This window comes from Ambystoma mexicanum, chromosome 12, assembly GCF_040938575.1.
Source record: "Ambystoma mexicanum isolate Mex_15411 chromosome 12, UKY_AmexF1_1, whole genome shotgun sequence".
NCBI classification, from domain to species: domain Eukaryota; kingdom Metazoa; phylum Chordata; class Amphibia; order Caudata; family Ambystomatidae; genus Ambystoma; species Ambystoma mexicanum.
The window spans coordinates 603900735-603926169 of NC_090936.1; the positions used below are offsets into that span (position 1 = coordinate 603900735).

Consider the following 25435-nt stretch of genomic DNA (forward strand, 5'->3'; position numbering starts at 1 on the left):
TATTCTAGGTAGTCTAGCATGCAGTGTAAGGTTTCTGTCTAACAATGGGCGTGGTGAGACTGTACTTAGTGACATGGTTAAGAAGGATAAAACGAATTGAGATATGAAGAGTATGTTATTTCAAAAATACATTATGCTACTAGCTAGTGGGCTAGAGTTGGGGCTAACGTGAGTTTAATAGGTATGGCCGAGATTAAATAACGTGAGGATCAGGACGACACAATGCAGTGTGTCTGTGTGGCTCCAGGGTCAAGTCTAACATCAATGAATCAGCTTAAGTTGCACAACAGGTAAAATGACTGGCAGAACATCAAAGGGCTAGTCCAATGCAAACATGTACAAGTGTAGTAATGCCTAATGATATACAAATGGCAGATACAGAGGTAATCCGGATAACTAAATGAACTATTGGGCTAATTCAATGCATACAGATATACAGATAGTTGATGGCATGCAACGTGAGCGGGATAGTTAGTGTTAAAGTAAGTTATTTATCATACGTAAGCAATGACTGGGCACACGTAATTAGCAGATAGGACATGCATATAAAAGCATGGTACAATAGTACAGGTACAATTGCGAGCATAAGAAAAAGGTACGTGTGTGGTGAGCAAAACAGGGTAGATGCACGTGCAGTAAGGTAATGCAGTTATTACTCTTTCAGCGTATGGATGAGGACTAGGTTAGCATACATGGATTAGTGATTGGGTCTCATACCTCACAGTAATTACTGCGCTGGTAGTGTAGTGGGTGCACGTAGCATGCATGAAGCAACAGAGTGCAAAAGTAATTGCCTTATTACTTGGGAGAAAGTAATATGCGGTAGCAGTCATAGTTGGGACTCTTGAGTGTGCCGATATTTCGGGAGTCGGGCGCTTACCTTAGTTTAGCAATCAATGTAGCTAGTCCACGTGTCAAGGGCCCCAGAATACTGGAATTATACTCGAATCCTTCGCAGCTCGCAGCAGACAAGTCCTTATAGCGAGGTCCTTTTGGCAGAGGTCCACAGCCGGCTCACGCCTTCCGACAAGGCAGGCTTCGTGATCAGGGGAACGGCAGCCAATCAGGAGGCTGTTTGGTTCCTGTGATGTGGATTCTGTTGCTTAGCAACCACATGTAAACATACGGGTGGCCATTTTGGGCAGGTCAGCACGCTGATTTCTCTGCGGCAAATTAAGCTGGATACTCAGCACTCCCAGCTGATCTCGTGCAGGCATTGACTTTCAGAATATGTAGGTGCTCCTATATTAGGAGAAATTGGGCAAATGACGGCAAGAAGCCTCTCAGTAGTACATCTGCAGTCCGGTCGTCAGATTCCGCTCCAGAAGATCCTAGTGGTGAGGGGGGAGGGCTACTGCCCTCCGCACGCAGGGGATGGAATATTAACCTACTGAGTCAAAGCTGTAATTACCATCTCCATCTCCTGAGAAATATTCACCCCCTACATCTCTGAAGGGAACAGTGCTACGATAGCTCAAGCTACTATTATCTCCAGACTAGACCATTGTAATGCCCTGTTGATTGGTGTTTCAAGCTCTAGCATAACAAAATTTAAAGTTCTACAAAATGATGCAGTATGCATCATTAAAGTCTCTAAGCGTGCACACATCTTAGAGCATCTACAAAGTCTTCATTGGCTCCCTATCAAGTAAAGGATCTTGTTCAAGATGGGAACCTCGGTGCACAAGTGTAACACTTGGACAAGCAGCTACCTACTTAAAAAAGTCTGCGCAGAGGCGTTGCTAGGGGGTCTAAGGGGGATATAGCCCTTGGTCTTTTGGTTGTAGCCGCGGATAGAATCTCAGGAGCTACAGCCGAAAGGCTAGCTAGCCCCCAGTCCGAACAGTTTCAACATCAGCCTAGCCCCGGGTCTTTTCCAGACCTAGCAACACCCCTGGTACTGTGTGACCAGAACCCTTCATTCCTCCAATAAAAGGCAGATTATCTGCCCTGAGTATAAGCGCACCAATGGACGGGGAAGATCCTTCGGAGTTAGAGCAGCAATCTTCTGGAACTCCCTTCCCTCTACACTGAGATCTGAGGCAGCCTTGACAGTTTCCAGAAAAATCCCCAAAACACAACTCTTCAGGTGACTTCCTCCACTTTTCCTATGGCCCCATTGTCCTGTCTTTGACGGTTGTTCTTTTGTGTGAATGTCAAGGCACTCTGATGCCTCTGGGCTTTCGGCACCTTACAAATACATAAATAAATAAAATTAGAGGCATTCTTAGGTAGTACAGTAAAGGTCAAGGCTTGGTCATTTTGGTTTTAGTAGAGCGAACACACAGTATGTAAAAATTGTGTGTAAAATACTTAACATATAATTGAATGCGTACTTTGACTGAAATGATCAATTCAGCCACCTACATTTGCTTCACTGGATGAATCCCACAGCATCTGCTCTGGCCTGTGCTTTTTAAGCAGGTGGAGCTGCTTCGGTTCACATGGAACCTGCATGCCTTAGAACTTGCTAGAAGCAGAGACATTCCATAGGAATCCATGTAAATGCTTCCCACCATGCGTGGATCCAGCGAGTGGCATTTCCGATTGTTTGTATGCTGAGGTGCAGATATGCATGGAAATCTGGGTCCACACGGATTTCCATGCATTATTACTACCTCAACATGGAAAAAATCAATATTCCACAGAGATTGCTGCTAAAAAGTGAATCTACACGTAAGCGATCCTCAGTGCAATATAAGGAGTCATTCAATAGGAGCCCTTATACAATTTACTTCATGTGCAATTTACAAAACACACACAGTGGATTTTGACCCAATATACATTTTGTTGAGATGTACTAATAAATGAACCACTACCAGGGAAACACTCATTGGAAACGTTTATTTTCATTATATGAAAGTCACAATGTTTCTTTGTGCACGATTTAGAAACCTTGCAAATTTGTTAATCTTCTATCTTTTGGCATTCAGCAAAGTGAACCTGTCAATCTTCAAAGAGAGCTCGATCTGTGTCGAGATCTGTCGGCTTTCAGAAAATTTTCACTTTCAGTCTCCAGAGACGGACCCCAAGAATCACTTCTAGATGAAGGTATTAAGCAAATTAACATTTTACTCTCTGTAGACAGACCCATAAGTGTCACTTTTTTTCTGTTGACATCAAGAAAATTTACCCAATCAATCCACATCCAGATATCCATAAAAGACGTTCCATCTACTGGCTAGCAACACGTTTGACAATGTAATCTCTATAGATGGACCTACAGGAGTTACATCTTCCCTGCTTACAATCACCAAATTTGACTTCAGATGGACCCTAAGAGTTACTTCTATCTGCTGGCTATTAGCAAATTAATACGTCTATCGCCATGAATCTCTTTTCTGCCTCTACACTATAAGATAAATGTTCCCAGTGTCTCCATAGATGGATACCCAAGTCACCTCTATCTTCTATCAGCAAATGTACTATACCATTTGCCAGAGGGGGATGCACAAGAGTCACTGTTAGAAAGGTCGGGGTCTGACTCGATTAGCCACGTTGTCACAAGGATGCAAACTACATTCAGATGGGCATCTACTGGTTTTAACAAACATTTGGCAAAAACAATTGCGTCTATACATCTCAGCCTTTCTGAGCCCCTTCGGAATCTGCTCCATATGCACACTTCCCTGTTGACCCAGCAGTGATGCAGTGCTCGATGAAAGGGGAATGATTTTCATTTAATACTGTGGTATGGCCGAGCAATGATACACATGACACAGACCTCTGTGGTCAAACAGAATGACATTATTAATCGATCACGGATTATGTTGGTGAGGTTTGGTATGCCAGAGGTCTGGAAGTTACTATGAGCTCACCCGTTCAGCTTCCAAGGCCCCAACAAACCTTCCCCCAGAACAAATGGAGGACTCAGCCAAGGGCAAGCTAGAACTGTTTATTACAAAAACCGACATTCACAATCCAGAGTCACCATTCCAACAAACGTGTCAACCCCTTTTGATGCAAAATGGTGTCAGCACCTGGCCCTCCCCAAAAACCTATTACATATACTCATTACTCAAAATCTGTGGTACCAGCACAGTTGTAGGGCTCAGTTGTATGTGGTTCACCCTCATACAGAATTTAAAACAGAGATGTTGGGTTTAACACTGGGCATCGAATCAGGGTGATTTTTGAGGAATTAATTTCATACTTGGTAGCACGGGAAATAGACGTGCTGTGGTTTGATTATGAGCAAAAGGACTAATGAATGAGGCACCCGTTGCAATGCTGTCACACTAAGCTGTGGCTGCAGCTGAGGGTGGCATACCTGCAGCCACCGGATCTAGTTCCTTCCTGCAATATGCACTTTGTCTCTGATAATGGCCATGTGCATGTGTTAGTATTGCAAAGGTAACCCCATTTCTTTCATGGCAATCCAGTGTCATTGTTTTCTTGTGCTCAGAGTGGTATACACTATAAATCGCCCTTATAGATCTTACCCAATTGGTCCTTCCATGTCAGGTGGCTAGCCTGCCCCTTCCCCAAGAAACTATCCATTACATTGTTGCAGGGTCGCAGGATTACCATTGGCCCTTGCCCACTGCCATCTACCTCTGGGTTTCTGTCCTCTGATTGGCTGGAACTGGTCTCCTTAGACCTGGGACCCAGATCTGTCCTCAGCCCTCTGAGCACCTCTTCTAGGTAATGTGAATGACTATGTGTTCCCAAAGTATCTGGTAGCAACACCACTTTTGCCTACGAGAGTGATCTCCACATTCCAGAATAGTTAACCTGTTCATGTTTCACTTCTTGTCTGGGTTGCTGAGAGCTGTTTGTCTTCCCACTGCAGTCTGGCTCAGCCGCATCATGTTTCGCCGTGTTCATGGCACCCCTTGGTGCCAAGGGCGCTGCTACTGAGTCCTGCAGCGTCCTCTGGCCTTCTTGCTGCAGCATCAGCTACAGTATGGCTTCAGTGGGGTCTTCTAGGGCAGGGATGCTCTAAGACCAACTCGCTGCCCACAGCTGCTGGCGCCCAGCTGGGTTCTGCTTTACACTTTTGCTCTGCAGTGCCGGAGCCGCATCAGTAAAGCAGGGGTTGGGAGGTGGCCTGCCTCCTTGCTGGCAGTGGTCGGGTTGTTGGCGTGGGGCGGCCTGTCATACTGGGTAGTTGATACTGTTCTACCCACATTATTCTGAAGCCGGATTGTGCACCTTCTACATCAGTGTTGTACCAATGCAGCAAATTCTGGTACAAAAAAATGTTTATTTAATGTTGAAATTATTCCACCTTTACCCACCTGGGTTTGTACGTGGTATATACTGACTAAATGAGATAGTCATATTTTCAGCGCTACCAGACGCTCAAGATCATCACTCCACAGAGAGTCCTCATGTAAATGACATCTTTTATGTATCCATAAATCCTTCTCTATGGAAGGAGCATTCTCCTATATTTGGGCCAGTTCCTCCAGAGTCTATAAAAGGGGGTAGCTCACACACTTTCTTTGTACGCATGACATACTCAGCCTGAGAGTTGGCAATGGCCGCCAGTTTTGCAGTAGAGTCTGCTGAATTGTTGCTGCAGTTCACTTCACTATCTAATGGTTGATGTGCTGCACATCTGATGATGGGTACTTGTTTTGAAAGCACAATGCTGTCTCACAGGGCACCTATGTAATGGTGATTTTATATGGGGTACCAGAAGAGGTCAGGAACCCTTGCTGCTTCCACAACTGTCTGACATCATGAGCAACCCCAAAGGTCTACATGGAAACCGTACATATGTTCACAGACTGTTTTTCTGCTAACTTACATGCTCTTGTTAGTGCTTCAAGTTCAGTTACCTGTGTGGATGTAACATTTGGCAATTTACCACTCACTACCAGCCCTTCTGGTGCATATACGGCAAACCTCGCCACACATAGACCATTCTGATCCCTGTAACCGACCCATCCAGAAAATATATATATGAGTTCTGCATTATTTAGAGGGGTATCTGTTCAATAATTTCTGGGAACTTGAAGAAAATCTGTGGTACCAGTACAGTTATAGGGCTCAGTTGTATGTGGTTCACCCTCATACAGAATTTAAAACAGAGATGTTGGGTTTAACACTGGGCATCGAATCAGGGTGATTTTTGAGGAATTAATTTCATACTTGGTAGCACGGGAAATAGACGTGCTGTGGTTTGATTATGAGCAAAAGGACTAATGAATGAGGCACCTGTTGCAATGCTGTCACACTAAGCTGTGGCTGCAGCTGAGGGTGGCATACCTGCAGCCACCGGATCTAGTTCCTTCCTGAAATATGCACTTTGTCTCTGATAATGGCCATGTGCTTGTGTTAGTATTGCAAAGGTAACCCCATTTCTTTCATGGCAATCCAGTGTCATTGTTTTCTTATAATCTGGGGAACCCAAAGCGGGTGCTTCAGCAAGCCTATTCTTTCTTACCTCAAACACTTTCTCTGCTTCTGGCGTCAATTGAAGTAGTTTTACAGTGTTGTCCTTCATATAGTGTTGTAATGGTTTTTCTATCTCTTTGTATCCTAGAATCCATTGCCTACAACAGCCCAGCATTCACAAAAAGGCTCTTATCTGTGTAACAGTCTGGAGTTTTGACATTTTGTATAGTGCTTCTCTCCGAGAGGGGGCTATGGTCCTGTGTCCCGTTATGAGATGTCCCGTGTAATGTACTCCTCTACATACCTGCAACTTTTTTATATGCTGTGCCTGTGCAGTTAATAGTACATGTATATTTAATTTGCAAATAGAAATGGACTGTCTACAGGTATAGGTATAGAGGAGAATGTAGAACACAGATCTACAGCAAAACAAAGGAGGTGATGGCTGGAAGGTTTAGAATTAATCTTAACCTCTGCATCGCTCTGGGCAACCCTCCAGGCCATGGTTCCACGTCTACCAAGTCATTACAGAAAGGGGAAAACCCATAGGCAAATCAGGCTTGGTCCCACCCCAAAAGGGGCAGTCCAGACCAAACTGCTCAGTCACATCCCTGCTGCACGAGACCACAAGCATCCGCAGACCTATTTCAGCATCATACGGCATCATCAGTGAGGAGTAGCTTGGGTCTCCAGTCCCAGCAGGCATGGGACCTACTTCTGGGCATACACGTCGCACTCGGGGTGACTATAGCAAAACAAAAGAGGTGATGGCTAGAAGGTTTAGAATTAATCTTGACCTATGCATCGCTCTGGGCAACCCTCCAGACCAACGTTGTTCACCTGCCACGCCATTACAGAAAGGGAAACAACCATATGCCAATCAGACTTGGACCCACCCCAATAGGGGCAGTTCAGCCCGCACTGCTCTGTCACGTCCATGCTTGCTCCCCCAGAGTCAGTGTGTGCACATTAATGAAGAAGTCTATCAAATAGTCTGCTGTCTCCTCATCCCGTTTATCATTGTACTGCTCATCTATCGTCTGGGTGTATATACGTTTGGAAGTCCTATCTGTACCAACCACCCCTTCACTAGAATGTCATTTTTCCTCTCAGCCGGTAATTAGAATCTTTCAATCCCCGAGTTTCAATGCATTCTGCCTGCCTATCACTTCCTCAAACTACAGGGCATATGCCCCCAACGGCCTCGGACTCACTTTCCATTTTCCCACCTGTAGGTTTCCCTAAATTAAAAAGGGACCGTCCAACAGAAACGGAGTATGTTGATTATTCTGCGTCCATTGATCCCGGACAATAAGAAACACACATGTAGTGCTATTACAATGTACAAACATTAAATCGGAAGGTGTACCCTATAGTGGTGCAGGCACCTGCTTGGACTGTCCTTTGCCCATGTCTGTCCCTCGTTTCAGTAGTAGTCATACAATTTCATTTGACCGTGTTCCACTTATACCATGACTCCAATTTTATATGGACGTGACAAGGGACAGGCTTTAATAGGACTCAACTAAGTGGTCCAGAAAGGGCTGCATGAGCTCCCACTCTGAACTCGCCCCATCATGTGTCCATATTTTACTGGGCTGAACTGGTACCCTCTATCCCTTGCATTTATCCCATTTTAATCATTTACATTTCTTTCCGTGACTCAAACACTGAATCAGAACACACAAAATAGTTTGGGATCTACATACCTTTACCAAACCAGAGTTTACCAGAGAGCCTACCGGCTCTTATCAGATCAGAATGATCTAAAGTTAAACCTGCCACTAACAACGAAAAATGGGATCGCTGGGTTCCTAAAACGCTCAACCAGATTCTGAAGGTATACTGTATTCAAACACTAAAAACAAACAGATACATGGAATTCTGATGATGAGTTATTCATTGAAAGTTCCTGGTTTCCTTTGCGTCAACACGTGTTTTGAGCCAAATCACTTCTTCAGGAGTCTATATGTGTATGCGAAACAATTCCCTTGACATTCAAATCGTTTATGTGTCCTAGGGTTGTTAGAAGACATACGTGACAAACAGGTGTGCAATAATAAAAAATCAATGCCCATAAATAAAAATTCGAAACAAAATCATACATATGGATTGACAAATGTAAAGTTAAAAAAGGTTCCATAGCCATGGGAGAACAGATTAAATAAGGAAGACAAAACAACAAAAATTATAGACTAAACCAAGGAAAATAGTTAGTGAATACTCATGTATGGAAGAATCTTTACAGTAGCATTTCAAAACAGGTTGTGCTGCGGTACAAATCAATTATAATCCACCTTGTCATGAACCAGTAACCCAAAATTGGGAAAGCCGCCATAATCGTGCCATGGCAGAGTGAATCACTAACCAAGGCCTAATTAATATGAAGCAGCATCACTGCCTTCTAGACTTATAAGAACAACTACTTGGTGTAAGAGGATTCAATTCAATACTACAGCTAAGTCAATGCCTAGTCTGGGATACAGAATGGAAACCCTTATTGATATATCTTTACGTCCAGTTCATGCGTTCTGGATGACTACCCCTATATAACAACTCCCTCTTGGAATCCCCCTGACCCCACTGAGTCACGAAGTAGTTCTGTTTTGCAAGTTTAAACGGTTTATTTGATAATTTAAACAATATATATATATATATATATATCACACTTTCTAATAAATTGATAATTGAATATCACACTTCCTCTGAGCAGTAATCAATAATGGATAGTCCGACACTAGCACACTTCTTTATAATCAATGATGAGTGGTTATAGGATGGATAAGATAGCAACAATACTTTTATGGTTTCAAATGGATGCAATGTGGAATGAAATGCATTACAGAAATTAACTTGATGGGATTTCAGCAAAAGACAATGTAATCACTTTCTTGGACAATTCACCCCCCCCCCCCTTTTATGCACTGTAAGGAGATGAAGATGACACAGTTCTTAGGAATGCAATCAAATAGAATTCAGTTCAATTCCCCCCCAGCAGCTTATACAACAGATAGGAGTTTTGAAACACAGGCAAAATGCTTTGAATATGGTGACAATGCAGTGAGAAATATGCTGAAAATGGTTTTAATTCCCTTTAGGAGGTTCAGGGTGAGTGAAATATACTTGGGATGAGTTCAGGCTCACTTTAGCAAGGATCTAGGAGTAACTAGCAGGTTAAACGAATTTTTGGCAAAGGAAAGCAATGAAGCTGCTGTTTTCACACGTGGCTGGATTTTTAACCAAATCGCAAATCGCGGTAAAATTCGCGAGTGCGAGAATCGTGATTACGGAGAAAGTATAAGGAGTAGGAAGTCGGTTGAAAAGGTGAGATTCTAAGCTTTCAGAGGAAAGTTAAACCAAGTCCCTAGCCCAAACGGTTCCAGAGATACGAACGATTAAATAAAGGTAGTTTTTCGGATTTGAAATTTTAAAAGTTCAAAGTGACAGGTTCCAGCTTGCAGATAGAAAATGACAGGTGACAGCTTTGCAAATGACAGGTGACAACTAGGAGGCAGTTCTACTTAGATTAAAATAGATTGAATTATATTATTTTAACTAAGAGATTGGTTCTGCACAGTTCTGCTAGGTACTCGCAATATATTTAGAAATAGGCCTCGCCACGGATCTGGTCAACAGGTTTTGGACTGGACTCCGGTTCAGCTCTCTGGTTCTGCGAACAGCGGTCTGGGTCAGCTCTGCTCTGCTGGTCTAGCCTCTCTGGATTCTGGATACTGCTCTGCTTTCTAAGTACTGCTACAGGTTCTGGAGATTGATGGATTTGAAGTCTGGATCTCTGGATGTTGTATGGTCCGGCAGCATGCTCCGCAGCAAATGGAATTGAATGTCCCTATCTGTCCTGACTGTCTGCTTTTATGTATTTTGAAAGTGGGTGGAGAGGCTAGCTTTCTAGGCCCTACCCCTCTCCACTTGTCATTGGCCACTTCCTCCTCTTGCCCTTGATTGGGGGAATGAAATGAAGTGTCATCATGATGAGGTCTGTTTATGATACAGAGAACCCACCCCTGTCAACTTTATACACAATCTATATCTGATACAAATACATACTTCCCCGATAGACAGTTGTTTGGCATTGCATACACACATCATGCATTTACTGATGGTAGCCCCTGTTCCAATTCTGTCGTTTCTAGGAGCTTGGGTTCAAAAATGGCAACATATTTCACTTTTTGGTCGGGTTACCAATATTGGATTTGTCCCCGCATTTACACAAATGTTCGCAAGCATGTGGGCATTAGGTGGTGGAGTGTCAGATTTTTAACATACATACATTTAGAGTAATATCCTCTTTTCCGCTAAAACCCCCCTGAACATACCACCGGGTCCTACCACGTCTTCCAATGTGCACAGAAAAATCACAAGAATAATGATATCACTTATAAAATTTTCACAAGTCCGCTCTATGAATGATCCATCTTTTTAGATTTATGTTCTGGCCCCAAAGGGGTGTGGTTTCCCCCAGCACAAGGTTGAATTTCTGGTTTTTCCAGTTCTGCCAAGCCAGCTTGCTCTCACAGGCAGTGCTCCTCCCCTTTCCTTCCAGGAGGAAGCCACTTTTACGACCCCCATAATAAAACATTTGCCTGAGTCAGGACAGGGCTTTGTTCAATTTTCTGCAGAGCCCAGGTAATTCAATCAGAGAAGTGTCATATCCCTTTTGGTGGGAACAGCAAAAGGCAGCTAGGCCTGGGAACACAGCTGTTGTGCAAGTCTCAACTCCTGTCGGGGTAGCTGGTGGGCAGAATTCAGTTTCATTAAGCCAGGTTTCAGATAAAATGTCACTTTTTGTTCCCCAGTTTAAGTCAAGACAATTTTTACATATGCAGCTAGAATGCTGATTCTAAGTTCAAAACTATGACATTTCAACAGTGACAAACTATGTGCCACTCAAAAGTAGGTCACTCAGTTAATTTAAACATTTTTGATTTCTGGTAGTTTGAAATCCAGTTTCAGTTAGGCTGCTGCAGACCTGCAGAGCTCAGCCAGTCTTGTTATGAACATTCAAGTCACTTCAGAATATAACTTTACATTGTATCCACCTCTCAGTAAGTCTTTCTTTGGCCTGCTTTGGGTTCATTTATTCAGTTTTACACAAAGGTCTGGTGGTTTTAAAACGCCGGCTTTCTGATAGTGGTGAGTACTGGTAATGCAACCATTTTTGGGATTTAAGAAAATGAATTCCCCACAGTTCTAGGTTGCTTTTGGCAATCAGTATTGCCATTCCCAATGGTTTCAGGCTACTGTGTGGGTAGTCCAATGGTGGTTTTAGGCAGTGCCCTTCTGTGCCCATAACATCGGCAAAAATGGGTGGCAGCCTATTCTTCATGCATTTCCCTGGGCATTTTCTGGGAAGCTCTGGCCATCATGATGTTTTCAATGCCAGTACTGCACAGTTTTTGAGGTAGGGCTCGGATGCATGGGTAAAAACATCCCACATTGGTGTGGTGACGAGTTGTGCTAGCGTGGTGAAGTGAACTACTTATTGGGAGAATACATGTATTGAAGCATTCCAAGTCTAATGGTGGTTACTAGTGAAGTGTGATTATAACATGATGATCCACTGAAAAAACCACTTACGTACAAGCTCTAGATTTTTCTTTGCCGATAATGAGTGTTTCCTATTAAGATTACTACAAGAAATCAAATGACATATCATAAAACCTTGTTGTCAGGAATGCATCCCACTAATGATATGCTGGAGAATTAGAACGGTTGTACCTTGCCATGTTGCAATTGAATATCATTGTACAACCGGGATGCCCGTCGGCTGGTCTGGATTCACGAGTGCCAATTTAATCTACTGGAGCACACGATAACGCTTGAACATAAGCTACTCCTTAAGATCACAAAAACAGACAATAACTACTGCTCTCATTCCCTGTAAAGGTGTACCGCATGTGTCATTTGCTAAATTCCTGTGTGTAATATTCTTTACCTAATATACAGAGCAGCCGGTCCTTATCAAGGGCTATAGTCAAGTGAGTTATGCGAACCGGTGGCTCCATCACTATATTGTGGGTGCAGAGAACCAAATTCATGACATACCGTGAAGAGCAGTAACTATGAACGATGGGCTAAATGTGAAATCACTTTTACAAGTAACTAAATATTGAGCGCTGTTAGGAAAGATTCCTTTTTTCTGCACCTTTCCTTTCGTTTCTATGGACTCCCAAAGGTTTTGCTTTTATTTTTTAATCTGACCTGTTCTTTTTACAGTGCAGTGAAACCTTAAGCTTCACTACACTGGCTTTTGCTCATCTGTTATGAGCCCCGGGTGCAGAGGACCAGTCGGAAGAAGGATTGGTGACCAACGTCTGCTGCTGCCCTGGTCGAGCCCGGTCCTGTGGAAGATCTCCAGCATTCCTGCGAATGAGTTGCAAACCTTGCAGTGGAGGGAACATCTATTCTTGACATCAGCTCAGAGTCTTACGAAGAAGAGCCTACGGAAGTGCCCCAGGACTGCCCTGTGGCTGACCAGCTCTGAGTTTGGGCTACCATGCTGCAGATGTTGCAGTTTGGAGTTGAGACCTGGAACTTGGGGATCCTCAGCTTGTGCAACAAGACTTACCTCTACGAAAGATCGTGTTCCTAGCATCAAGGGGACCCGAGATAGGAGGGAAAGTCTGACCGTCACAAGTGAGTCCCTTTGTGTCGCTGTGTCTCGGTGGCTATCCTCCAAAATCCCTTAACTGCATCCATTCCGGTCCCGAGAGGGGCCCTGCATAGAGTATTGCTGTATTCTTCCAGTGAGTGTCCTTGCACCACCATCAGACACCGACCAGAGATCTGCTCGAACCTGCAAACCTTGGGGATCAAGAGCTGAGGCTGATGGTGGGAAATATGACTTCAGACCTTTTTCAACCGACCTGCCAAGTCTCATGGAGAATTGGAGTACAGCCGTTGAGTTACAGCGATACTTACCTGCCTGTTATGACTTGATGGTCGTGAAGATTATGGGGCCTCTGTCCACAAGTTCCACTCAGAAAGATACAAATAACTTCCTGAGTGATCCTTGAGGCCACAGGTATTTGAATGCCGAAGAACGCCAGGAATCAGAAACACCAATGACCCCTCGACCGCTGTAAAGCAAGCAATGGGTCAGTATAATGGCAAACAATTCACTGAATAGCAAGGTAACAAATATCAAGGGGCTTACCAAGGTACAAAGGAGTCTGGGACGGAAAGAGCGCAGAAGAAATGGAGGTGTTCCGTGTGGCTGCACTGTGGAGCAAGCGGCAGCAGGTAGGGGCAGTACTGGAAGATTGCGGTGGAATTTGGCACTGCAAAACCTGTATAGAGAGGGCACTCCAAAAGGTAACAGAAGAGGAAATCTGAAAACAGTCCGTTAAGAGTTCCAAGGTCAAAAGTCAGCCAAGTTTGTTGAAACCAGGGGTAATCCAAAGGTATTACCAAAACAGTCCAAAAGGTCCTGAAACAGCAGAGCAAAACAGTATCCGAGGGCTTAAGAGGGGAATCCAAGAAGAACAGTCCATATTCCAGAATCGAGATGCAGAGACAAGAAGACGCCGAACAGTGCCTGATTGGGCCAGCTGTGAAGCACTGAATGAGCGTACCCTCTCCGGTTTTGAAGGGGCCTAGGAGTGTCACATGACCCCATCACGTGACCGATGATGTAGCACGTTTCCTTGTCACATGGCCCAAGTTTTCAAAAACGCTGCCGGGTCTTCCTGGGGGCGTGATGAAGCAAAGAAAAAAAGCCAGCGTCTCCGTCGACTGTCTCCAAGATGCCAGGGCAGCTGCCAACGTTGCAATGGGTGATTATGGCCATAGCGCGTTGGATGCCCTTGTGTGTTCTTGTTGGTCCGCCGCTGCCGTGCTGCTTGAGGGAGTGAGGACATGAGGTTAGAAGGGGAAGGCAGATCAGGACCTGAGATGGAGGGCTTAGTGGCTGCACGGGTATTCGTGTGCGTAAGGTGACCAGTGGATGGTGTAACACTGCCCCATAAACTACCCTTTAAAAGTTTGATAACTTTTACAAGTATTGATTGTGGACCCCTTACAAGCTCACCACCTCTTGAGACTTAGCCTAGACCACTCGCCTAGCTACCTTGAACTGGTTTGGCTATAGCTCCCCAGAGTTGTCACAATATAGGATGGCCTCCTATATATCTGTCCACCAGGCCAGAGTATACAAAAATGAATCCTAACTAGCACCGTTTTAGTGTACCTAAAGATCACACATATAGTGTTGCGCAACAAATAATCATCTGGTGGTGTTAAACTGATTTGCATATTCTTTTCAATCACACTATATTATGGTATACATAAATATACTGCAACAACCTGAACAAACCTAATTGAATACTCATGTATTTAAAGATTAATTTGAGAAATATATTCCAAACAAACCGTTTCAATTAACAAGTGGTAAGCTACTGTCTCCTACAGCAACAATCATGGTGAAGGTAAGTGATGCTCATTAAACCATAGTTATGTCTCATTAGCTTTAGTGTACCTGGTAAACCTCCAATGGTAAGGTCCTACCTGGCAACCACAGACACATATTAGCCGTGACAATTAACAAAATGTCATGGTGATCAGGGTGGGCTTTCCATGATGCAACCAGCACCAACCACGACAGGTAGCCCTACCCCACAAGGGTTACCAAATTGGTGAGAACTACTACAATACCTTATAGTGTCCCATTATTTAACTAAATCTGTTGGTATATTCCGCAAACGTGGTATCTCATTAATGAAAAATACATTCAGTTCATTATCCTTGTTGAAACCATCTTTGATCGCCTTCAATTCAAAAATATATTGTGCCTCTTTTTTTATAATATTCAGTTCTCTGTTGTCGCTTCTTGGATCTTTCTCATACTTTCTTATTCCTGCAAAGCAAATGTTCTTCACATCATTTCCTCTGTGCTCCTCAAGCCCATGTTGTGACAGATGGTATTGAGTGTTCAGAGTTTTTATTGCATTTGGATGTTCACGAATCCATCTCAGTTCTCTTTTAGTGCTCCCTATGTAGAATTTGTTGCACAAACAGATGACAAGCCTCTGGATATTGAAAGTTTTATTTGTATAAGTCCTGATAGTAGTGACTCTATTCAGGGAAAATTCACACATCCTACATGAACTGCATTTGAAAAGAGGGAAGCAGCCCCAATCTAGGTTTCTCTGCGACACCTTCAATTGTCAATATCTAGCAACCAGTGCATTGCTTGGGTTTGGTTCACAATTCCTTTGATCTTAAAACTGCCACTTCTTTACCAGATTTATAGCAGGACACAAAACATATTTATCTCCCAGAATTATGATAAGACAGGCAAAAATAAACAACAAAACTGAATAACCAACCCAAAACCTGCAACCTATATTAGAATAACCAGGAAACAAGTCATCATTTTGATTAACCATCATGAAAAACCCTCAGCTCCCCTGAGTGGCACATGCAAGAGCACCACTTACGGTCAACCTTCTCCAGACCTCCCTTTGGAGTTTTTAACTAGGACTCCTTACCATTTAGTCGGTTGTGCACTGGGGTGTTTGGGTGTAGGCAACATGCAAGCTCGGCCATGCACCCACATTGCGCGACTTGTCCGAGTCTCAGAACCAGAATAACCAGGCTCACAAATCAGTTTCGGGAGATGGCAGAGGGGAATTGTATTCATTGGCTTGCATGGTAAAGAGAATCAGCATCCTTCACCTAGCAGGACCCCACCTGATTGACCTGATCCACCGTCCAGAACCCATAATTTTATAGAAGCTATTGTCACCTGTCAGGGAACAACCTAGAAATCCCCTGCTCCTCTTCCGGCATATGTATTCCACCTCCTGCCAAATACAATGAACCCATTTATGCCCCATTAATCTGTCTTTTATGTCTACTTCTGCTTATGACATAGCATGACACTTTCCGGTCGGCCAAGTGACATCGGACCTAGAGCCCCATGATGACTTCTGGTCGTATCGTCCTCGCTAGTTTCATCTGCTATGCGTGGACCTTCACCCTTGGCCCAGTTACCTTGGTCAGGCAGAGGCCTATAGTCCCATCTGGTCTCCAGTCATAATGTCGAACCAATAATGTCGAATTACAAAAATGTCGAATCCAAAAAGTCGAAAACAAAAATGTCGAATTTTTATTTTTTTTATTTATATATTTTTTTTGGGCTCCGGGGGTAAAAAAAAAGGGGTAAAACAAAAAAAAAAATGTAAAAAAAGGGGGCTGGGGGGGGACCCCCCCATTTCGAAAAAAAAGCAACCAAAAAAAAAAATTCGACATTTTTGTTTTCGACTTTTTGTTTTCGACTTTTTGACTTTCGACATTATTGGATTCGACTTTTTGACTATAAACCGTCCCATCTATACTGCACAGATGCTTGATTAAGTCCATAAATGAGACGTGAATTTGAAAAGCAAAAAGGAGAATGGGAAGCCGAGAAGGTCTACTGTAAGAAAGAAATTCAAAGGAAATTTGGTGTTGTATGACGTCATAGGGGTGTAGACAATTTACTTTCGCGCCATGATGAAAATCCACCTGAGAGAAAAATGAACCTTCCCATCGCCTCAATTCAAATACCTATTTATCTTTCGATTTTTTCCACACCACTGTCCACAGTAGGTTTTGCCCAGACCTTGGCTTTCTCAGGATTCACAACAGTAGTAATGGGCCCGACACTTTGGCCTTGCAAATCCCTCACGTTTTGGGAGGTATTTGCTAAATGCCCTAGTGGTTCTCTTCCCAGGATCTCCAAGTCTGGACTGCTTTTAACATGGATTCTGCCAGTTTCCTTTAGATTACCACTGCCTTCTTCTAGGCAGTACTGCTTTCCTTGTTTCTTTGTCTGGCAATCTGCCCAGGGGCCAAGGGATCAGGAGTTAGAATGTTTGCCTCTTCCGGGAGTCTCCTGTAATGAGCTTTCCAAGTCACTTTTGCATTCCGTGTACTGGGGCTTGGATCCTAATCTTGTTGCTGATAGGTCATTCCTCATCTTTATTTTAATTCTCATTTCTGAAAGATTATTCCCTAAAGATTCCTTAATCTCCCTCAGTATGCTATTATTGATGTAGCTTTTGTATTATGTGATTGGAAACGATCTGGGGCTACGCTAATGTCGGGTCTGTTGGGAGTTCTATCCGGGGCTACAACCAAAAGACCGGAAGCTACAACCAAAGGACCCCGGGCTATAGCCCCCTTCCCCCCAAGCCTCCTATAGCAATGCCGGCGGAGGGTGGGAATGGTTTCAAAGGCATTTGTAGCACGCATCACCATCTTGTAATCTCTATCTCTGTGGCAAGAGATTCTACAGTGTTGTGCGGTCCCTTCACTCTGCCGAGGCTTGGGCCACACAGGGAGTAACGAAGCATGGAGTAAGCAAGGCTGCTCTTGCATGCTTTCCTTCAGGTAAAGTTCAGCTACGGTTTCTCTGCGACTCACCCAGACAGCGCAGGTTTGCAGAATTCATGTTTTCCAGAATTAGGTATCTTTTTCTCCAGTCCCTGGACTGCTGGTGTACATTGCAAGGCATCTTGGGAGGTGTAGTCCAGTAGTTCAACATTGCACAGTGTGACACCTAATTGTTATTACAGTGAGAGCGAGCTGGCAGGATCCCTCCTCACCCCCCCCCCTCTTGGGGACACATGGGGTAGCGGTCGCTCCAACCTAATCCTCTGTGGTTTGCTCCCCTGATCAAAAGTGGTATGGAGTTCCACCAGGTAATTATCATTAAATGACAAACAGTTTGTGCATGTAAATCTTAATGAATCATTACTGACATCTGGTTAATTGTTTTCAGGAGGTGTTTTTCTTGGGCAGCGCAAGATTAGAATGATGCATTTTATTTATTGGGTATTTATAATGCGCCTCTACACAATGGGCCTCATTACGAGTCTGGCAGTAACCCTGCAGGTGGGTGCTACCGGCGGGTTGCTGTCATACTTGCAAAATGTTACCAGTGCCTGACTTCCCGGTGTCAACTGGAGATTACAAGTTCAGCGGCCCGGGACGGAAGGCACCAGTAAAAAAATGTAAGTCCCCATTCCAATAGGACTTTGAGAGAGTGGGGACTCAGAAGAACCAGCACCGTTGTGAGCGGTGCCGGCGCTTCCGTGAACGGTCTGCCTACTGTGGCTGATGCGCCCAGCAGGGTTAGACATGCCAGGCACAGCGGCCATGGCAGGCAGACACGTAGTTTGCTGGTCCATAAACAAGGGTGCTGGTGAGCTTAACGGCACCCTTGCCTCCGGACCAGCAAACTTGTAATGAGGCCCAATGTGTTTCAAGGCCCAGGAGATTTAGATTTAACACATAGATCAATTATTCTCCCTGCTTCTCATTTTTATACGCATTTCTGGACTGATATATGTTATAAAGAATTTACTCAGAGCGCAATCTAAACCCTCTGAAAGACCAAAGAGGTTTTGTTAATCATATCAGGTGTAATTAATTTAGTATTGTAAGCAAAAATAAGCAAAGCCCATAAATTGGGCATTGTAAACAATTGCCAGAGTACAAAGTTCACTACTACCGTATTGCCTTGTGCTCGTTGTGCGCAGTGTCACCCAACTTCTCACTGGCCTTGGACTCCATTTTGATCCATCATGCAACAAACACTAGCCAAAGACTTTGTCTCCGACAGAACAACATGACAACCGCCCATAGCACTTTTGTCTGTAGCCTAATGCTAAAATTATTGGACAACCTTGCCACTGACTTAATGTTGTAATTACTCTGTCCTTATTGTGCAATCGATGCTATTCTTCGGACTAAGGTTTACCTAAAACCCAGTTGGGTTCAGCAGTTCCCTAACAAATTGTCATCCCATGCTATGAGACCACACTCGTGCCAGGTGAGTGCTTTCCAAATGCCAACTATTGTAACTCTGATCTCCTGGCAATGATCAGATGTGATCTCCATAAATTGATCCATGAGAATAACTTTGCTGAAGTTCCAGAAACGTCAAGTAGAAAATATATGTGGATAGATTGGTAGAAATGAAATGTGGACAACAAATTCATAACTTTGCATTATTTTGTAGAAGTCTTGAAAACTGGTGATGACAGTTCAGGCTGATACAGCAAGAGGGTAGTCAGAAATTCCAGGTCACTGGCATAACACTTTTCCTGTCTTGGGCTTTATTTATAAAAAAAACAAGTATTTGTTTAAATGGACCTCATGAAGAATGAGCAGGAACCCCTATGAGCCAGGGGTGGGAGCCCTATGAGGGAGGAACCCACAGCCAGTTCTAGCCCAGAGGTGGCAGCAGAGAGGTACCCAATTCCGATTCCCCCTTGTGCCAGTGTCCGTCTTTGCAGACCCTTGTCTCCAGCCTTGCCTCTTGATGCATATTCTGGCCAGTGTTATTTCTCCTTTGCAGCAACATCCATTCTACCGAAGATGGAGAAGAAACCCACTTGAAAATCAGTATCAGCACACCACATATCCCGAAACCAGAACGGAGCCCAGCAAACAACCACAGCGTTGCAGAGACACCGGATTGCTGAGCTGCGCTCACATGAGAGGTAGAGAAACTAGCAGCGTAATGCTCTTGCCCCGAGTTCCACTTCACGGAAAGGCTAGTGGCCAGTGCCAGCCTCGCACTACATGCAGCAACCCACTAGACCACTAGAGGCTTAGAGGGAACCTGGAGCTGTTTCCTTGAATTACCAAAATGGTCAAGAGAAACGAGCCCCAAAACACAAACTATAGCCTTGAACTGCTTATGCCACTATGTCCAGTACATGGTGAGCCGGCGCGGAGAAAGTGGGTGGGGCTTAGCCCCTTTTCATGACTTGCCCCTGCACATGCACGCCATGGTAGTGGAAGAAAGGGCCAGATTGGTTAGGGAGAGAGGGCCAATCCTCACAGAAAGATGGGTATTTAAACAGGAAACAGAAGGCAGGAAATGAGGCATATGCGGAGTGGAGGTGGAAGATGAGCAAGAGACTAGCGGGAGGTAGGAGGGAGTGGCGGCTTATGGAGCAGGTTAGGCATTGGTTTAGGAGTGATAGTGGCTCTGCAGTGTGAGTGTGTGTCTGTGAAACAATTGTGTAGAGAGGATAGTGTACGGTGTAAGTGTGAGAAGGGTGGTATGGTGCGGAAGGAGGGTGACTAATAGTAGTAGTGTGGGAGGAGGAGGAATAGTGTGGGAGGAGTAGCAGTAGTGTGGGAGAAGTATTAGTAGTAGCAGAAAGGCGTAGGAGGAGAGTTAACATCAAAGGTGGAGGCAAGAGATAGGAGTGAAATATCAAAGGGACAGAGGGTTGGGGGGAGGGGATTAAGGGGGAGGATGTAGGTAGAGTAGAAGGGTAAGGGAACCACTTGAGTCCTATGGTGAAATTGAAAGGCACAATCCCAATTCCCATTAGAACACTAACCTTAGTGAAAGTAGGGAAAGTTGGGAAGACCCTGAGGGAGTCTGTGAGCCTGCCTTTAGGGAGCCACTGCTCGTCTAAGTTAGGACTTGGAGAGTAGGGGTCAACAATCGGAACTAAACGGGGGTTACAACACCTGGGCTAGGGAGGAGGGTTGTGGCAAGATGATGGAGAGAGATAGTGGGCGGGTACCAAGCCCCACAAGGATCTCAATAAAGGCCCTTGAAATGTCTTTGATCGTCTACTCTAAGCGTTCTCTAGCAGATGGTAACCAAGATTCCAGCTACCAGAATGCAATTGATGTTATTTTGATATTTACTGGGACTGTAAACTCTGGATATTTGACTTTAAAAATAATACTTGTCTCAGTCAGAGATCTTTTAACCCAGCGTGCCCATGCACGAATGTTCAAAACCTTAATTTGACCACATGCTCCCTCTCCCAAGATGTACTGTACATTGAGAGCAACATTTATACACATTGCCCATTTTACGCAATGCAGGTTCATGCCTGGGTATGTAAAAAGACCCAAGATGCATCTCCAATTAAAATGGCGGCCTTGATTGTGCAGTGACCTGCAGATAGGTTATGCCACTCATCAAAAAGTCACAATCCAAATGCCAAACAGAGTTATTTGAAAAGAAACAACCTTCCTTTAATTTCTAATTCAAATACTGCATTGCTGTGTTCCTTAACAAACAAAGAAAACTTGTGTGGAGGCAATAAAAGCACAATCCTGTGTTAGCTAACAAGCTGTGCAACACAGCAATTTTCCACAGGTACTCAAACAATTTGGAGTTGCTGTTTTGGGGAATTAATGAATGGATATAGTAAATACTTTAGCATATGCTGTACAAAACAGTGGCCAGAGCCATCATTCCAAGATAGCCACCACTGTTCAGCAAGTTATTTTAACTTTTGTTTTTGGCAGATCAGTATGGGAGGTAAAGAAAGTTATAGTTCAGCGTATCATCCAAAAGGGCACATTGTGGGCCTGATCACGATTTGGGCGGTATCCCAACTGGAATACCGCTCAACTATATTAGCGGTAGCTTTCACCGGTCTGTCGGTATTAATGCCGGATCACGGGTTGGGCGCTAACTGTTAATCCCCATTCCCCATTGGGTCCATTGGGGAAATGTTGTCGCAATTACTGCACAGCAATACCACTGGCGGTAACTGCACCAAACATGGGTATTTTTTCAGTGAATTTACCCCCAGCTCAGAGCTGGGGCTAAATAAGCCAAACTCGTGATTGGGCCAGTCTTTAAATGCAGCAGTAATACCATTACCGCCGCATACCGCCCTACTCGTGATGAGGCCCTGTGTCTTGGTCGAGATTACAAAAGCACCATGGTGATAAAGACCAGCACTTCCAAATATGATCTTAAGTTGTACCTTTAGGAAGTCTTCGAGATAGGAAGATGCCAGTTTCCCTTTGATGCCAAGACATGGGGATAGCTTGCCATTAAACAAGACCTAGCCATGATTTGATGCAAACCATAGTAGGTATGTTCACGGTCATCATGGCTAACCATTATGCAGTCAAAAGAAAGAATCATATTCAGGACCTGAATTGGCAAAATCTCACAAGGCCACACTCAATGGCAAATGTGTCTCAGAGTCAGAAAGGGCACTAGATCAAAGTTCAAATTTGCCTTATTAATTGAAACATTTGTGGGGCATGTCATTCTGTCATTTCAAAACCAATGCCACTACTGAATCCAATTGTACACTTGCATCCTGGTAATTAAAGAAACATTTAACCCTTTCAGTGTAAAGAAGTTTGCGCACTTCAGCACCAGGTGGTGTTTGTCACCCCCAATGAAGAAGTACAAGCTAGTTTCCCTCTTCCCCTTTTATTACCCACCATTGTCTGTGGCTACATTCACTGCACACTTCCATTCCAATACACTGCATCTATACAGCCTACCCAGTAAACCACTCTCACCCGATACACACTGTACTGCACCCCACCCAAACCACAATCTTCCAAAGCACTCTTTGGCTATGCCTGATCAAAAAAAAAGTCTTCTACAAGTGTCGGACTAAACCATCATGCATCAATGTAACTGACTGTCACCAGCTTTCATAATCCATCTTTTACACCAACTCTTTACTGCACACACCTTCAACATTCCCTTTAGCACATTCTCATCAGAGCTACTTTGTAAATGGGGTGACCGCTTTCATAAGCCTCTTTTGTTGACTACCGCAACCTCTTGCTCCACCACATTAAAACCCACTGCGGTGTATGACTTGATCAACATGGTTGAAGGGCTCAAAGTTTATACCGCCCAACAGAGCCTCTCCCTCATTTCAGACACAAGAGAAAATTCGACACACTAGGACTACCACCGACCTCGTTCTGTAATGCCTCACTAATTGTAGGTTCTGTTCACTACCTCCTAACAAGATCATAAATCCCTCCTTAGAAAAAAGGAATGCAGTGTTCAATGACTTAACCAATTTACACCTGATAATAAACATCGAGTTTGAAGCAAAAATTCCTGTAATAGGTAGTCACCTCAAAACTTACAGTCAGAGGAACTCCCTCCAAAACGATTACCCATTAGGCTCTACACGACTGTCTAGGGAATGAAACAACTCTGTTAAACATCAGGGAGGAGACACTAAAAATGTGGATGGCAACGAGGTAGGTGCCGTCATCCTACATGTCTTATCTGTCACTGTTAAAACAGTCGGCCAATGACTGTAGTTGTAGCTAGAGATACACGAGTAGACATGACAACGATGACCTGATTGGGCAGTATGCTGGAGATGGGCAGTGCCACTCATCAAGATGGCCCCCATCCAAGTGCAGAAAATTGAGCTATTGTAAAAGAAAAAAAGAGCGGCTCATTTCCAATTCACAACCCTGCATTGCTTTGTTTATTAACAAATGAAAATAAACATTGTGTGGATGAGATCAGAGTGCAGTCGCATTGTACCTGACACGATATTCACTGTAGAGTTTTCCAGGATACTTTTTCCACAAAACGGGAGTTGCTCATTTTAAGAAAAATGAATCCAGCACCACAAGAAGACAATATCAAAATAGTTATAAAGTCATATCGAGTGAGGAAATTAATGAATGGATAAAATAAATACTGAGGCATATGTTGTACAAAACAGTGTCTGAAAGTGCCATTCCCAGATAGCCAGCACTGTTCAGCAAGGAGGTTTTCCTTCTGTTTTTGCCAGAGCAGTCTCCAAGGTTCAGAGAACGTGATTGTGGAGTGAGAGATGTACAGCCGATCATATCGCGGAAAAGGGTACACTGTGTCTGGGCCGAGATTGCAAATGTCGACAAGTACTGTACAGTGTGGCAAGAAAGCTGAAAGCACAGAACAGGCACAATCAAATCTGACCTTCTGTTGTAGCGGTGAGAATTCTGCCAGATAAGAAGATTCTAGTTTCCCATGAGGGTCAAGCCATGAAATCAAGCTCCAATCCGACCAGTTACATAAGATCTAGCCACGATTCCTTGCCATCCGGACTGGGTAGGTCTTCTGTTAGCAGGCCACGAAACTCTGCAGACAAAATCAAAATCAAAATCCAGGACCTGAAGTGTCAGCATCTCACAAAGCCACACTCAACAAAGCCAAGATTGGCCACAATAACTACACTGCACGTGGGAAGAGTCATTCCGTTGTTTCACAACCAGTCCTGCTGCGCAATCAAACTGTCCAATGGTAGCCTGAAAACGAAAGGAACCTTAAGTGCCAAGTTGTTTGTGCACTTCAAGACCAGGTGTTGTTGATCAACCCAATGAAGTAATTAAAACATATTGCTCTCGGCTGCCTTGTTGTTTACCAGATAACCAGATGATAATGCTGATTGGCGAGTCGCACACTCAGGTATCCACAAATTTGGAACCAGGTTAAGGGATCTAATACTCAAATGTTCCCTTCAAAATCATTGTAAAACAATTTGATTCAAGTAAATTCTATTTAGATACACACGTAACCACCCACTTCTTCCTCTACCACTGCCCCATAATGAGTCACCATACCCCACCCTGGATTCTGTACCGCGCTCCATTGCTCCTTCAATCAATCAATTCATCAATCAATCAGTTTCTTCTGTAGTGCACTGTCTCCAAAGGCATCCTTGGCAGATTGCTTTGCACGCTAGAAATCCCTGAAAATATAACCCATGTAGCATGTTTTGTCACAAACACGTTCTCCATTTGTGAATTCATCACCTACGTATCAAGTGCCATTGATGAGATATTAAGAGTGAATGTTAAAATGTTGGCGTGGTTTTGAAAATTGGTGAAACGGGTGCATAGAAACTCTAGAAAACAGCCCACGGTTTGATGGCCAGAATCTCCCGGGCATATTGTTGATGAATATGTGTAGTTGCACACACAGGGTGGGGGTGCTGTGTCGCAGAGGTGCTACAATCCGTTCATGTCAAATACGGTCATATAACCACTAATGGTCTGGGGCACCCCAATTCAAGTAAAGAAAAAGTGCCACTTTACTTTAACCAAACATAGAAAAATTGTGTATTCTAAGGGCGCTAAACATTCTCTTTCTGACTGGATGGCCAAGTGACCTCTCAAGGCATGGGGCTAGTTTGTTTTTCTTAATATTTTTAGAAGTGGATCATCTAACTTGTTGCCCTCACAGTAGTGTCCAAGTACACCAGGAGTGCACTAATATATCCTATTAGTCTGAAAAAGTGTGTATGTGCCAGGCATGTACAGCATTGCAGTGCTCAAT

At 43.9% G+C, this 25435-nt stretch overlaps 1 protein-coding gene across 4 annotated transcripts in view; it reads right to left on the reverse strand.

Annotated features, from left to right (window-relative positions):
• Positions 1-25435, reverse strand: part of SLC43A3 (solute carrier family 43 member 3) — a 918364-nt gene that overhangs the window by 666599 nt on the left and 226330 nt on the right. For all 4 annotated transcript variants that reach the window (XM_069629005.1, XM_069629006.1, XM_069629007.1 and 1 more), the window contains exon 6: positions 24077-24238. The gene's annotated coding sequence lies outside the window, so the exon portion shown is untranslated. The remainder of the gene's footprint in view (positions 1-24076; positions 24239-25435) is intronic.